The sequence below is a fragment of the Parasteatoda tepidariorum genome, chromosome 1 (genome assembly GCF_043381705.1).
Source record: "Parasteatoda tepidariorum isolate YZ-2023 chromosome 1, CAS_Ptep_4.0, whole genome shotgun sequence".
In the NCBI taxonomy this organism is placed as follows: domain Eukaryota; kingdom Metazoa; phylum Arthropoda; class Arachnida; order Araneae; family Theridiidae; genus Parasteatoda; species Parasteatoda tepidariorum.
Genome location: NC_092204.1, coordinates 86,495,613 through 86,509,291, shown reverse-complemented (window position 1 = coordinate 86,509,291; position 13,679 = coordinate 86,495,613). Strand labels below are relative to the sequence as shown.

Below are 13,679 nucleotides of genomic sequence, written 5' to 3'. Positions count from 1 at the left end.
CCCATTTTTTGAACATTCATTTTTTCAGGACTTTCCATGATAAAATCGATTACATCAAATGAAGGACTGTCGTTTGCGATCATTTTTTTTTTAATGAAATGTCTGCAAGATAAAGTATACAGATAAATTTAAAGCCCATTCATAAAAAGCATATTAATACTATAAGATTTATTGAAACGAAGAAAAATATTATTACAAGCAGCGATTTCGGTCGTTTCAAGGTTAATTTATCAATTGGTAAGTAATTTAATATAACGACTAAAGGTAGTTTATATTGTAGTTCGCGCAAATATTAAGAAAATTAAAATCTATATACCAGGAAAATAGATGGGGTAAATTGACAATGGATAGACATTTAATATTATTAGGATGTCAATATTTAACCTATATAGTAATATTGCGTTCTTAAATTCCTACATGAATATAAATTAAACTATTTTGACTTTCTTAGAGTTGATAGAAAAATCAGGAAACAATCAAAATATAAAACTGTAATATCGAGTTTCCTAATTAATGTATGTCCTACGGGTATCTCGATGACTAAATGAATAAAAAATAATTTTTTCGACTATTCCTTATCTCCTACATGAATATAAATTCAACTATTTCGACTTTCTTAGAGTTGACAAAGAAATCATAACACAAAATATACAATTACAATATTGATCGTTCTAACTAATGCAGAAAAAACGTTGAAATGTCTAAATATTGAGGACTATATGAATAAAAGATAAACTTTTTCGACTGTTAGTAAGTTCCTATATGAATGTAAACTAAACCATTATGGCTTTCTTAGAGTTGATAAATAAATCATAAAATAATCTAAACATAAAATTATAATACCTCTCTAATTAATGTATGACCAACATTTTAAGACGAAGACTATATGAATATAAATCAAACTTTTTCGATTATTCTTAAGCTCCAATATAAATGTAAACTAAACTGTTTCGACTTTCCTGAGTTCGATTGATAAATCGTAAAACAATCTAAGCATAAAATAATAATACTTCTTCTTCTACAACTCTACAGCCCTATGTGGGCCCTAACTTGTTCCACAATTCTATTCCATTAACCCCTCTGTTTTGACTTTTCCTTCCTCCTACGAATTTACTGAGTTTTCTAATTAATCCATAACTTACGTGGAAATATAAAATCTCGAAGAGTATGAATATAAATGAAACTTTTTCGACTATTCTTAGAGTTCTAAATCTAATAAAAAAATCTAATTATAAAATTACAATTTAGAGTCTTCTAATTAATGTAGGATTCACTTTGAAATGTCAAATTTCGAGAGCTATATGAATATAAATTAAACTTTTTTGAGTATTCCTAAATTCCTATATGAATGAAAATTTAACTATTTCGACTATTCTTTAACTCCTATATAAATGAAAATTGAGCTATTTCGATTTTCTCGGAGTTGATTCATAAATCATAAAAAAAATCTGGACATAAGTTTATAATATTGAGTTAAAAATAAATGTATAATCATTGTTGCAAACAATTTATCTCGCAGTTAACAATGTTTATTCCGATAACAATCTCTAACACAGATTACTATACCGTTAGAAAATGGAACTAGGCATGAATAAAAATAAATACTTTGTTTTATAGTATGTGGGAAGAAAAGTAATGATATTTCACATGGATTTTTTGTGAGATGGCCCAAATATTGTAACAGTTGTTTTTGGACTCCTGCAAGGTGATTTATGGTTACTTACGCTACTCAATAAGCTGATATAAAATGTTACCAACAGTAAACGGTTCAAGGGTCAAAATAATTGTCATTCAGCTAACCGTTACAGGTTTTCATATCCTTGTAACGAAGGTTAATTTTACTCAAAAAAATTCTTTGCGAAATTTTGTCCAGGTATTTGACTCATGAGTTACTTTGCTCTCTGAATAAGATTTAAAATTTCAATATAAAAAACCGTACCGCAGCGTTCGTTGTGAAAAGTCGGATTACTGATAACGCAGCATTTAATGGAAATATTGGAAAGGATATTTGTTCCTTGCTGTAAAACTCGTAAATTGGAAATTCTTTTAAATTTATCCGCCAATAATCTCATAGAATGATTTTTTTATGTTTCAACCATTTTTAAAACCGTTATTATAAAAGTGGCTGATAATTTGAGCTTCATTATGCGAGGCATTTCAAAAACCACGAAAAATGTACGAGTTTGTTTAATCTGCAAGTTTTTATTTATTTATTTCATTTAATTAATTTTTGTTTTACCGAAAGATATCTTATTTCATAATTCAAAACTGGGCAAAAAGCCATATTTTCATAAAATTTTTGTAAACTGATTTATAAAACTTCATTATGGTTATAGATTTCGCAAGGATTACTGCTGAAATTTTCATAATTTTAACTGCTTTAAAACCTTTATAAACTTATAAAAAATAAATAAATATAAAAACGCAGCATTATTTCTTAAAGTTTCACTTCTTTCAAATTTTATCGCTTTTTTCATACACTAAATCGAAAAATAAAATTCACAATCTTAATCCTTACACGGTTCACTGTAAAAATATTCAAAATATGATTTTAATATATTTTAGTTTTCTTTTTTTTTTGCCACGAAAATTGCTTTTAGTCCAACTCTGCGTCGTTTCGAAAGAAAAAAAATCAAGAAAAAAAAAATACGAAAAGAGCTTGGGGCGATAAAACATAAAAACGATATCAAATATCGGACCCCTCAACCCGTCCCGATATCTTACGAAATCAAGTACCCAACCCCCTTCTCCATTTGACGTGATAAACGTTATATATGCACAGCCCCCGTTGGTCTTGGCTATCGTCTTTTAAAAGCTACCGCCGTTCCATCCGCAGTGGGAAAAGAAACGTATCCTCGGCAATGAGCTTAGAAGTGAAGAGCGAGGAAAGGGAGAGGAGGGGCCACCGGTGGGGGCGCCACAGAGGGGGTATCAGGGGGTAAACGGTTCGTGTGTGGAAAGGACGATAAGAAGTGCCTCTGGTCGATTCCAATGCTGCCGCTTTTTGCACTTTTTTATTACGCGATCTAGCTGCCAGCTCGCTTGTCATCAAGTCGATCTTTGTGTGCTGAGGCTACTTTAGAATACTCGCGGCTTCTTCTTTTAAGAAATGTCCCAACAGCTGCCTCTTCTTCCGATTTGTGACTAGCCCTGGGATGATTATAGCCGAACTCGGATTCATTTGTGGTAAGTTAGATTTGATTTTAAATTTCCTTTTTTTTTTTTATTTCAATTGGTTTGGATTTGTTACGAAACGCAACTGTGGTTCCCCGGAAGTTTTAGCGTTGCCACAATGATTTCGGGTCAAAAAGTTTCGGGATTCGCGCCTTTCTCCCGTTCCTCCGTTCCATTTCGTCAACAAACTACAAATAGTTGTGACAGAATCATGTAACTGATTTTTAATATTTACAAATCTAGACGAGATAATCCGCTGTATATTAATTAATTTTGTTATTGAATAATTGAAGCAAATAATAATTTTATATTGCTTCAGGCTTATTGAAAAATTTATTATCCATATTATTGAGATAAAACATCCGAGTAATTATTTTTAAATATCTTCTTTTAAATTCTAATTTCAAAGAGTTTTACTGAATTATATGTTGATAATGTTTACGTGAAATTGAATAATTAATACAGAGAATAAAATTTTATAAAAAAGTGTTGGGTTCATAAAACTAAGAGAATATACTGCATTTTCTACTCGAGTCACTATCACCTGATAGATTTATTTTAAATTATCTTATTTTAAAATTTCATCGTGAACTAGTAAATGTTTTGCTATGTTGTTATTTATATGTATTTGTTACTTAGTTTTTCTTTTCTCGAAATATCGTGCGTTGATAACGATTAAGTGTCCTTACTTAATAATTAATTTATATTCACCTACTCCGATATTATGTACATACATTGCATTTTCAAATGATAAACAAAAGAATTTAATAATATTTTATTTCATTACTGAAGATTCACGAGTCCAAGAATCACACAATGATAAATAAATTTAATAATATTTTATTTCATTACTGAAGATTCGCGAGTCCAAGAATCACACAATGATAAAATAATATAATAATATTTTATTTCATTACTGAAGATTCACGAGTTAACGAATCACAAGAGTCCAAGAATCACACAATGATATGCTTCTTAATTTGGAAGTAAAATGTATGAATGTATTTATCAAAATAGAGTACGTTTCCTTCGAGTTTCTTAGAGGGTTTATCTTTTAATAAATTCATATTGTTTTTATTATCAGGGTATTTATATCATTTAACATTTATTTTTAATATCAATGGAAACGGCATATCAGCTTTTCATAATATGCCTGCATTATGCTTTTGAATGAAATGGCGTTTTATATCTAAATTTAAGTAATAAGTCATGTTTATGATTAAGATTCTTAATCAAATACTAGATTTTTTTTGCTATTTTTAAAGACATTTGAGATTATTAAGATCATTCAAAAATCGGTCTTCTACATACGGTATAGGAGTTAAAGTTAAGCATCGTAAACATCAAAACAGATTTGCGCATTTCCATTTTTGTTTAACTGTACTAATGAATAATGATGCTTTAAAGTTTAGGTAAATAACTTACTTAGTTTAGTTCTTTTTGGTATAAACTGATGAAATTTTAATTTAATTTTGATTGTTTAAGCAAATTTAAAAATAAGTATTTAAATAAATTTAAAAATGTCGAGATAATGCATATTCTTTTCCCCACAGATATGTTGTTAAATGACAATTAAATTTTAAACTAGATATTATTGCTAATTTTAATTTAATTTTTTTTGGTTGATTCAGTTGAATAAAAATAAAGAAACAAATAAAATCAACTAAATAAAGTTCAGTTGTTGAGTTTGTATTTAGAGAAAGCATCNTATTTATATCATTTATTTTTAATATCAATGAAAACGGCATATCAGCTTTTCTTAATATGCCTGCATTATGCTTTTGAATGAAATGGTGTTTTATATCTAAATTTAAGTTTAGTTCTTTTTGGTATAAACTGATGAAATTTTAATTTAATTTTGATTGTTTAAGCAAATTTAAAAATAAGTATTTAAACAAATTTAAAAATGTCGAGATAATGCATATTCTTTTCCTCACAGATATGTTGTTAAATGACAATTCAATTTTAAAATAGATATTATTGCTAATTTTAATTAAAATTTTTTTGGTTCATTCATTTGAATAAAAATAAAGAAACAAATAAAATCAACTAAATAAAGTTCAGTCGTTGTGTTTGTATTTAGAGAAAGCATCATGTTTCTTTTCGTTTTATATTTTAAAATTCTGAACTCTAATACATATAATTTCCTTGGGTTGATTGACTACCTAATAATTACAGGTTACTGGCATTAGTTTGGCTGACTTCGTTTTAATAGATTTAGTCGCTTCTCTTAAACAATGCAGTACAACAAAATATGTAATAATAACTATTTTATTCTTGATAATTTGCGTTAAATTTGCGGCTAACAAATTTAAAATGAAGAAAAAATTAGCAAAATAGCCATTTGAGTTTGCCCCCTGAATTTTCCTTTCATTGTTTCCTGGTTAATCTAAATCTGGTATAGTAATATTAAGTATAGAACAAATTAATTAAGGTATACCTGGAGTATACCATGAAGCTTCAAATTCTGAAAAAATACTTTCAAGAGATCTGAAAGAAAGGTAGGATTACTAGGGACTACGCAGTAGGAACTAAATCTTACATAGTTTGTTTGCATTTTGATCTTATGAAGATATTTTGATCCTTTGTCAAAATATTTTCAAAAAAAAACAAAATGCAAATAAATTATGGTAGGATTACGCAGGGAAGTAAACATGGCATACTTTGTTTACATTTAGATTTTTTTTAAAAACATTTTGATCTTTTGAAAAGATCAAAATGCAAATTATGGCTGGATTACACAGTGGGGATATAAACCTGACATAATTTTTTTGCATTTTTTTTTGTGGAAATTTTTCTACGTTTGAAACTTAATAATGAACTCTGGGTATACCTCCTGAATCCACTTTTTTCTATAATTTGACTTACTTATGGAGGCAAAAGAAAATTTGAGATGAAAAATTCTCCCTTGCTATAGCATCCCCTTAGGTGATGCTGTCGTCGCTACGTAACAGTAGAAATTATTGCCGAATTTGGTGGATAACTTAACCTATTACATGTTTTCTTTTAAAAACTGTCTCTTAAAGTCAACTCTTTTAAAAATATATCCTTAGCAGAATGAACAAAAATGTACTTGTGAATAGATGAAAATAATTTATTCATTATTATTTACACTAAGCACTTTTCAAATTGTTAGATGCAGAGTTTGGAATAAGGTATGGTGGTGATTGGGGCTGATGTCTAACTTATTTATCTACCTATACCAAATTAGCCTGTAATACTGAAACTTTTTATTAAATTGAATTCAAGTTAAGATTAATTTAAAGAAATTGGAAGGGAAAAAAAGTTTTTTGAAAATGTTTTATTTTTTCAAAACTTATTACGTTAAACATTGAAATACAATTAAATGTTTATGTTAAAAAAATCATGTATAAGCTGTAAATATTAAGTAGTAGTAAGATTTATCCAACTTTCAAATTTAAAAAAATCGAATGAAATAAATTAGAATTTTTCGCTTTCATTAAACTTGTTAAATTTTTGGCACCGCCAGAAAATTTAAAAATTATTTTGTGGATGGTTTACAGAAAATTAATTAGAAAAATCAAGCACTTGTAGAATTAATATCAATACAGTTAATCAAGCACTTAAAGCAAAAGAAAATTACCGATAAAATTAGTGAGTTGGGTGAGGTATCAAAAGGAAATAAATGTAATTTTTTCCCTCCATTTTCCGAATTTTACAATCAAAATGCTTTTTAATGATTCTAAAAGAAGATGGTAAAACATGACACTTGAAAATATAGAATAAAGTTTTGGAAAGTTACCAAAATCGATCTTAACTTCAAAAACTTACTTGTGAGGTCCTAAAGGATTCGGAGGCTTGGAAGTACGGCCTCCGTAGTAGTAATCCCAGTCTGGTCAGATTTTTGTTTTAAAATTTTAGTCTAAAACTATTAGCAGAAAATTTTAAAAAAAAATAAATAAATAAACATCGCAAAAGGACTCATGCTGCTTGAAATAATCTGGAAAAAATCTTCTTCTTCAAAAAAAAGCCATTTTGTCGGCAGAGAAAGCCTGGCAAGTCGGCAAAACAAAAACTAAGGCTGGCAAAACAAAGTCGAATAGAGAAATGCTGGATTTTTTCCCTTCCCCTCTTATGAAAAGTGAACGACGTCTTGTCATAGATTGTCCGATAGAACTGAATTGTTCAAAATTTATTGCCAGGCATTGCTTCAAAGATTATTTTCCAAGAGAAATTTCGCCACCACAAAGTATTTTGCTTGCAAGTTTAGGGATCTTACACTAATTATAAAATTTTGCAGCATTTCCATCTTGCTTTTTTTCTATCAGAAATGGCGAAAAGCTTGAATAGAAATGTCAACATTCTCTTCATTGCTCGAATCTATATCGTCTTTCAGACTGTGACAATAAGTGTGCAAAGTAACCTCCATTTTCCAATAGGTCATGATTTAGCATCACATAACTGAAAAAAATAACAAGCTAACGTAATTCACCTCTCAAGTCTATATCGTCGTTTTTAAACTCTGGTAGTTATTGACAATGCAACCTCATTTTTCCAATGGATCATGGGGTAGCATCACCCAACTAAAAAATAAAAAACAAAAGTCTATATCGTCGCTTTTATACTCTGTGACAGTTAATAAGAAGTGGGCAGAGTAACCCCATTTTTCTTTGGGATCACAGAATTACATTACCCAATTAAAAAAATTATGCGAGAATTCAAGTATAAAAATTTCACAATCCTCTCTCGAATAGTTATTACAAAACTAGGATTGATATGAATAACTTATTAGATATTGCTGCGGACAACAAATCAAAGTTATTGAGGTATTCATAATGCTTGCTTAACAATCTCTTTAGAAATAAATTGTACTTTTACTGATTAATTAACACTTAATCCTTTGACACAAAGTTTTTAATAAATATATTTTTCTTTATTTTGTAAGAATTTGGGTCAAAATAAGCAGAAAATATTATATTTATCATTTTAATAATTGATGGTTATGAAATACAGCGTGAAACACCGATGTCTTTTTTAACGTTAAAGGTAAAGTCCTCCAAAGAATAATTTCTCATATTTGCATTTATTTGTAATTATTTAAGTCTAAAAGAAACAGTTATTCTTCATTTAAATTATTTTAAAATGCGAAATCAATTATTGATAATTTTCTGAACAGGAATGGAAAAAAAAAATCATATTACTTTTTTTGGTTTTTATATTGTAGCACAAATATAATTCCGATAATCTAGCAGGTTTTTTTTAGTAACTATTAGACCGTTTTTTTTTTATAATTAAAAAGTACCAAAATATATTTTTGCATGTATAAATATGTAAAAGGAACACCGGTGTCCAGTTTGCGTCAAAGGGTTAATGAAAACACCTCTACTGACATTGAGACCCACAAGACACCGACAAGAGTTTTCTTATAGATCAGGGGTTTCCAACTTACATGAGGCCGGGGGCCACAATTAAAAACACAAATCAAATGGCGGGCCGCAACTTTATCAAAATTTTACGTAGGACTCTTTTAGGTTTGGAGGAACATTAAATATTACTGTCAGATTTTTACCAAGTTGTACAAAACAAAAATATTGAATTACAAATTAAAATAAGTAGATTTTTAAAAATATTTAATTGCATATTAAAAAATTCGGGCTACAATAACTTTAATGTGCACCTATGTATTAAACAATTAATGTGCAACAGATATCTAATTGTTAAGATATAAAACTTTAAAAAGGTTGGTATTAAAAATTACATAGTAGCACACAAAATGTTCAATGAAAAAAATTGAAGTTTGTCTACTGCAACCACCAGAGAATAAATATTTGCATTTTAAATTTGAAATTTTCAAGTGTGTGAGAAATTTTTCTGTCCAAAATGAGTGGTTTCAAAAAGTTAAATCGGAGATTCAATTTCTGATACACACATGCAAAATTATATTCACAAAATACAAAAAAAAGGAAATGAAAAAAGCAACATGCACGATTATTTTTGTATTTGAATAAATATTTTCTTGGTTGCAAAACCTAAGAAATTATTTTTTTTTGCACCGTTGGTATGATAAATTTTACAGAAACGAAAAAATTAGGTTCTTATTAACGAGAAAAGTATTTTAAACCCATAGAAATTTTTTACGAAAATTGTCCGCAAAAAAATGACAACTAATATATTTTAGTTCACGGGCCACAAAAAAGGGCTTCGCGGGCCGGATGCTCCCCTCGGGCCGCCAGTTGGAAACCACTGTTATAGAGCCCTCAAACTGCAATATGCAAAGTTACCCCGGTGGGCAAGGTAACCCCCAATTGACGGTAGTTCATTTCAGAAAATTTTAAACTATCTTCTGATATGTTTGGATACTTAGCGATCGAGCCTTTAAATGCAAATTGCTTGCATTTTAAATGCCTAGGCCTTGTGACAAAAACACATTTTGCATTTAATTCAACTTTAAGCTGTAATCTTTTGTTATGATTACCGCGTTTTGCAATTGTGATTTACCTGCATATTTTTTCCATTGAGTCCAACTACAGAAACACTTTTTACACTTTCATGTAATTTTAAAGTATAATTGATATTTTGTTACAGTCAGATGCTTTTGCAATAGAGAGTTTTAGCTATAGATTGTCTAATTCTAGTATAACAAGGACAAACATTAAATTTCAGTTAACTTTAAATTATAATAAATCTTCAAGTTTGATCAAATACTTTAAGCAAATATGATTTTACCTGTAAATTGTTTCCATTGTAAGTTCCTCGCTTTTGCAGCAAAACCACATTTACAGAAAAGTTAGGAGGGAAACTTAGCTTGCAAGCGTCATTAATATGATGCAAGATTAGTAAAAGCGTGTCTATTTAAAAATATTTTAATTCCTTAGACTGGGTCTATGTAAACACAGAACCGCTAAAATAATTTAAAACATTTTTATAAATCCTCCAGCTGAAGAAAAAAGAAAAGATTTTTAAAAATTTGTTTAGTAGATTAATTAATTTCTCTTTCAATTTTCGATTTTAATATGTCTTATTTTATTATTATATATATATATATTTTTTAATATTATTATTCTTATATTTGTTTGCTTTTAAATTGTTTCGAGTTTAGTTTTTCTTTAGAGCAATAGAAAAAAAATATTATTTTAAATTATTGTAGGCAAAAGGCCATTTATTTTATTTGTAATGATACTTCGCAAGAAAATGTCTTGATTGAAACATGGTTTTTTCCTAAATGACTTATTAAAAGTCATTCACTGTTTTTATTTAAAATATCTATAAGACATGAAAGTCTCGCAAAATATAAAGTAAATAATGAACAGCATGCTTCACATTATACATGAACCGACATTGAGTTCATATATTAAGTGCAATTCCTTACACATGAAATGTGTTTAATTTTAGGAAAGAAATTACGCAAACTTATCGAAAAACAATTTTTATAATGATGGTTTGAATTTTCAGTTTTTAATTATTCGTTTTTTTTTAAAAAAAAATTCAAATTTAAAATTTTTTAAGAATTTTGATGTGTTCCCAGAATTATCGAGTTTTGTTTATCCTATTGTCTTATAAAGTGACGCTTTTATTTTCATCCTGGTTTAAAAGGTATTTCTGCCTAATAATATATAATCTACTGTCCAAAATTTTATATTAAAAAAAAGAAATAAGACCGAGAAAAAGAAATTTAAAAATATTTAAATCTAAGATGGCGTGACTGTAAGCCTTTTAATTAATAAGGACACTTAGTAGGCCTCTTAATTACTGATAGTTGTTTTGTTTTTTTAAATTAACATAACTGAATAATTGATAGGAGTAGCACATTTATTACGTCACCATTTATTCCTTTTCATGTCTTTGAAGATGGGTTCTAACAATCAAAATGTTTATCAATTTCTGACTAACAGTTCTCAAAAGATGGGAGCACAACGCAGATCTAAACAATTAAGTTTAAATTTATTTCCCGATAAAATTTTTTAAAAGTTTATAACTCCGTATAGTGGCAGAAATTGACATAAATTATTGCAAAAGTTTTATAGTAATATCTTTAAAAAAAATTTTTGTTCGACCGAAATGGCCGATTTCTGAACCCTTATTATATTTTTGGAACTAACATTGATTTATATATATTGTTACTCTTATATTATATTGTCGTTGTCGTTTTATTATACATTGTTGTTAATATGTATATATTATAAATCATCTAGCTTATTACTTAGAATTCATTTTCAGATTTCCAAAATGTTATCTATTGTAAAGTATTTATGATAAACTCTAACTTATGTGCTTATAAATAACTGATTTTATGAATTATTGTTTATAACTACAAATAAACTCGATGAGAAATGATTAAATGAAGAAACCCATGACTTATGAGTGAAAATAGGTCCCCAGTATTGGCCGCTTTTTTCCCTTTACTACTACCCACATTTATATAAACAATGCCCTTCATTGATAATTTTTGTACGTGTGTATTTTCTGAAGCATTCTGAAGATAGTCACACAAATCTTAGGAGGGAAAATAACTTAACATTTATATTTAAAAAACTTCCCACCAAGTGAGAAAGGGGTAATCGAGAAAATCTAACGCCGAAAAAGAAAATTTTTTTTATTTTTTTTTAATAATGTCTAAATGTTTAGAAATTATTTTAAATAAGCGTATGCGACTTGTAAATAGGACGTTTATTTGATAATATCCTCAACAGATGTCAACAATAGATAAGTTATATTACTTTGTGAAAGATTTTTAAAAAAGGCATCTTAATGTTATGATTCCTGTCCAAAAAAGTAGCGTAAAAAATCTACTATTACATTAACAAAAACAGTTGAAATAGTTCCTTAAATTTGTTTATCCATTCATAAAATAATTTTCAAGCATTTAGGAATTTTTTCTTGCTCTTCTTAAGCATTAATTTTAAGATTGTCAGACTCTTATGACGTACGCAACGCTGATAGTTTTTTTTTCTCCATAAATTTATTGTTCAAGTTAATCTAATGTCCTAAATTCAGTAAAAAAAGTTAATTTAAATAGTAAAATGTTTATTTAAATAGTAAAGTAGTTTAGTAATAGTAGTTAGTTTATTTCAATAGTAAAGTATGTTGCATAAGTAGTGAATATATAGTCAGGGGTCTGTTTAGAAGAAATTTAGGTCCATTAACGGACCCTTCACAAAATATCATTTCCTAAAAACGGACCCTTCACAAAATATTTTAACTTAAAAACGGACCTTTCACAAAATAATTTTTCTTTTAATCGGACCCTTCACAAATTTGTTTATCTTCGTTCGTTATTGTGTTAATCGAATAAACCCTTCCCAAGAGGAAAAAAATAAAGATGGATGCAAACGAATTAAGTTTTGTCTTCGGCAGACGCTTCTTCCTATTTTCGCCTGTGAAAATTCTGCGTTCAGCAGTATAGGCGAAATATCAATTTAGAAGCAGCTAATTTAACTAATTTAGAAGCAGCAATTGCTGTTTATTTTTGAAAATTTTAATTTTTTTAAATTATAGTTTTACAGTGTTGAGCATAATCTTGTATCTCTTTACAATTTAAAAACTCTTTGAAAAAGTTTTTTGCAAAACGGACCCTATTTGCACAAATTCATAAAAACGGACCCTGGTTGAAAGAATGTGAGTAATTTTTTCACAATTTCACGAAAAACGGACCTTTCACAAAATGTCTGGACAGACCCCTGATAGTGTATGTAACATAGGAGTGCACAACCTGCGGCCCGCGGGCCAACGGGCCAAATGCGGCCCTTCGACTACTGAAGTGCGGCCCGCGAGAGCTTCTAAACACAATAAAAAAAATTTTTAAAAATGGCAATTTTTAATGGCACTTTTAAGTCATCAAGTTTTGACACAATCAATTTTAACAGATTCTTTAGTAAATGTACGTTTAACGCGCTTTCTTGAAGCCGAATTTATCGTAAATATAAATGATTTTTTTTAAAACAGTTATTTCCGCTTTTCTACGTGATTTTGAAAATTCCGAATTTTTATTTTGCGACGCGAGTTTCAGATCACAAATTTAAATGATCACTTTTTGTGCACTTTATTTGTGACGATTTCATCTTAAATCTAAGTGATTTTTTATCTTTTTCTTGCAATTCTTTCTTTTTTTTTTTTCAAAATTTTTTCTTGGCAGTTATTGCTATGCGTTATTGTAAACGTATTATAAAAAATTCCAATTATTCTGTTACGACATGCAAATTTTAAATCATGCATTTGACGCGCTTTATTCGTGCTGAGTTCAGCATAAATATATTTTTTCCTAATTATTTCTACACTTTTCCTCGTGATTTTGACGATCCCGTTATTTAACTATGACGTTATTAAGACGCGTGATTGTTAATCACGCAATTAAATAATCACTTTTTGATACGGCATTACGGTACAGTTTTATCGTAAATCCTAGTTATTTTTCCTTCGTTTTTATTTCCGCAACGAATATGATTTGGTCGAATGTGGTAATGAATTGTAATTTGATCAGAAACCAAATATTCGGCAAAAAAAAAGAAAAAATCTATTGAACGCCGTACACTTGGGGCCAAATAGCA

The 13,679-nt window shown here is 28.6% G+C and overlaps 1 protein-coding gene across 8 annotated transcripts in view; it reads left to right on the top strand.

Annotated features, from left to right (window-relative positions):
- LOC107436332 (LIM domain-binding protein 2) overlaps positions 1-13,679 on the top strand; it is a 106,667-nt gene that overhangs the window by 42,009 nt on the left and 50,979 nt on the right. The window contains exon 1 of one of the 8 annotated variants that reach the window (XM_016048009.3): positions 2,827-3,186. The exons of 6 other annotated variants lie outside the window; for them this stretch is intronic. The gene's annotated coding sequence lies outside the window, so the exon portion shown is untranslated. Of the gene's footprint in view, positions 1-2,826; positions 3,187-13,679 lie in introns of those variants that run through there. One more of the 8 variants, XM_016048005.3, reaches the window with a different exon arrangement.